This window comes from Siphateles boraxobius, unplaced genomic scaffold (genome assembly GCF_051911475.1).
Source record: "Siphateles boraxobius isolate OS27281-9 unplaced genomic scaffold, OSU_SipBor_1 12, whole genome shotgun sequence".
NCBI classification, from domain to species: Eukaryota; Metazoa; Chordata; class Actinopteri; order Cypriniformes; family Leuciscidae; genus Siphateles; species Siphateles boraxobius.
In genome coordinates, this window is record NW_027508722.1 from 22,516,783 (window position 1) to 22,519,315 (window position 2,533).

Sequence of the window (2,533 nt, forward strand, 5' to 3'; positions counted from 1 at the left end):
TCACATATAAATCGACACAGGGAAAATACATAGGCTACTGCAAAAAAATTGCTACTCATTTATCATCCTAACATTCCTACAGTCGGCACAAGTCTAAAAATACTCTGTCGACAAAAAAACAAACAAACCAAAGAGTATAATTATAATCATGGTCTCTCTATACAATAAATGTCATCTATGCATATACAGTACATTCCAAATACACAGGTTTGCACTTATGGTGTCTTTACATGAGGAAATAATAATAATAACAACAATTAGAATTATTATTATTATTAATAATAATAATAATATTATTATTAATAGTAACAAATAATCATAAAGAAGCTAGCTCTCAGTTCCTGAATGGCTGTGAGGGCACCTGAAAGCTCTCACACACCACTTCAGATGCTGATATACACTGAACTATAAAGTGCTTATTAGCTGAGATTGTCCTGAAAACATCATGTCTGACTGAATGCAAGAAAGTTTGCCTGGGACGTACAGTGCAGTTTGTATCACTCAGTTGATCACTCTTTGGATTTTACATCCCAGTGAAAACGAGGAGAGAATAGACATCAGCACCCTCGCAAACGATACTGCAGTGGTCATTAGAGCCTGCACTTAAAGTGAGCAACATCATCGTTGGTGGATTTCGAGAGGACATGCAGGAGCTCAAAAAACAACGAAACAACCTACTGATTAAAAGTCTAAGTCAGTGACATATTGACTATAAGTCATGAGAGCAGATGTAAAATGCAATGACACGACTCATGCCTCTGAGGGAGATGATGCAGGACGGTTTTGGCTGCTTACACCTCAGTGATAAGTGCAAGTATGGTCATTTAAACAGAGGAGTCAATTAACATGGTGTTTTATATAACACATTTGAGATGAATGAGTAATCTCTCTCTGAGGGAGGCAGTTTGAGTCACACACACAAGGTGGAAATGCTCAAGTGCATTCAAGTTTACATCGTCCTTCCAAAAAAAAAAGAAAGAAAAAAAGCTTAGAGAGACCACTCGACTGGAACGGATAACCAGAGGGCGTCAGAGTGTCTTATCCTTCCTCTCCCAGTTCTGGAAGTTTTAGTAATGGTTCCATGAAGGGACTACAGACTATGTAGAATCTAAAAGCACAATCCATTGAGAAGCTTTTCCATGCAGAGTGGACACAACTATAACACAAAGTGCGACAAACAAACACAACTTGCATGCACATACAGAGGCACGCTGACCAAAACAGGCATTTTGACACGGTGAAAAGAGCAAGCAAGCAAAATGTTTTATATCGTGACACTCCTAGAAACTGACTCTCAAATGCTGCAATCAGCATTTTTTTCTCTCAGGCAGATAAAGCCTGACTTCAGCTTAATCTAATCATAGACACACCGATAAAGACCAGGCCTTTGCCGAGGATATATACAGTCCCAAAAGACATGTCATGCTGTGCCGCTAGAGCAGAGCAAATCTTAAAATGACAGCAACAACCACCGTTGTTTCAATAATAAGGCTGACAATACTAAACAGAATATGTGCGCTATATAAACACACTGCGGGAGGTCAGGCCACTGTCACATAGCAGAGCTGTGCACACAAAGGTCCAAACCTCCCAAACAGCACTAATACATTTTATGGAGGGCCAAAATGTTGGCGAGTTTGTTCCGGAGAGTCAATAGAGTCAATTAGTGCCAGAGAGAAGGGAGACCCGATTCAAATAGAGACACGCTATTCACAGCGGTATGCATCACACATGTGCAGGCTGAAAGATTTCATTGGCTCAAGGTTGCTGGGTGTAAAGGGAGTCTGCTTAAAATACCTCTAGGACGGGCTGGGTGAGAATTGAAAAGAGTGCATAAAATGGGTCAGCATGCATGGGGACAGATGACACGACTGTGAACAAGAGGGAAACAAACTGACTGAAGGAATGAGGGAGATGGAAAAATAATGGAAGCTTGCGCTGACATGCTGTCTAAGAGGGAAAGGCAGTGATGGAGAGGTACAGCCCAGGTTCTTTTTCTCTCTAAGCTCTTGTCCAGTTTTCAAACCAGTATATATATTCTTGTCTTTTTGACAAGTAATCTAATCTAACAGTTAAATAATGTGATTATTATATGATTATAATAAATTATATATGCCATTTAAAAATATAAATGAGTCAAAATATGCAATTTTGACACCACTTGTGACTTAAAAATGTAATTCATCCAAAAAAGAAAAAGAAAATTCTGCCATAATTTACTCACCCTTGTGTTGTTCCAAACCTGTATGACTTATTGTTTTGTGAAGAAAAAAGAAAAAAAAAGTTTTTTTTCCTCACTCATACAATGAAAGTCAATTGGGTCCAATGTTGATTTGTTTTGGACCCCAGTGGCTTTCATTGTTTGAGCAAAAATTGCTGAAACGGTCTTCAAGAAATAGTCAAACAGGTTTGAAACAACATAAGGGTGAGAAAATGACAGAATTTAAATTTTTGGGTGAACTAGCAATTTTAAGTAAACATTTACATACAATAAACACAATTCTCCATGTCATTACGAAGATAATACATGACA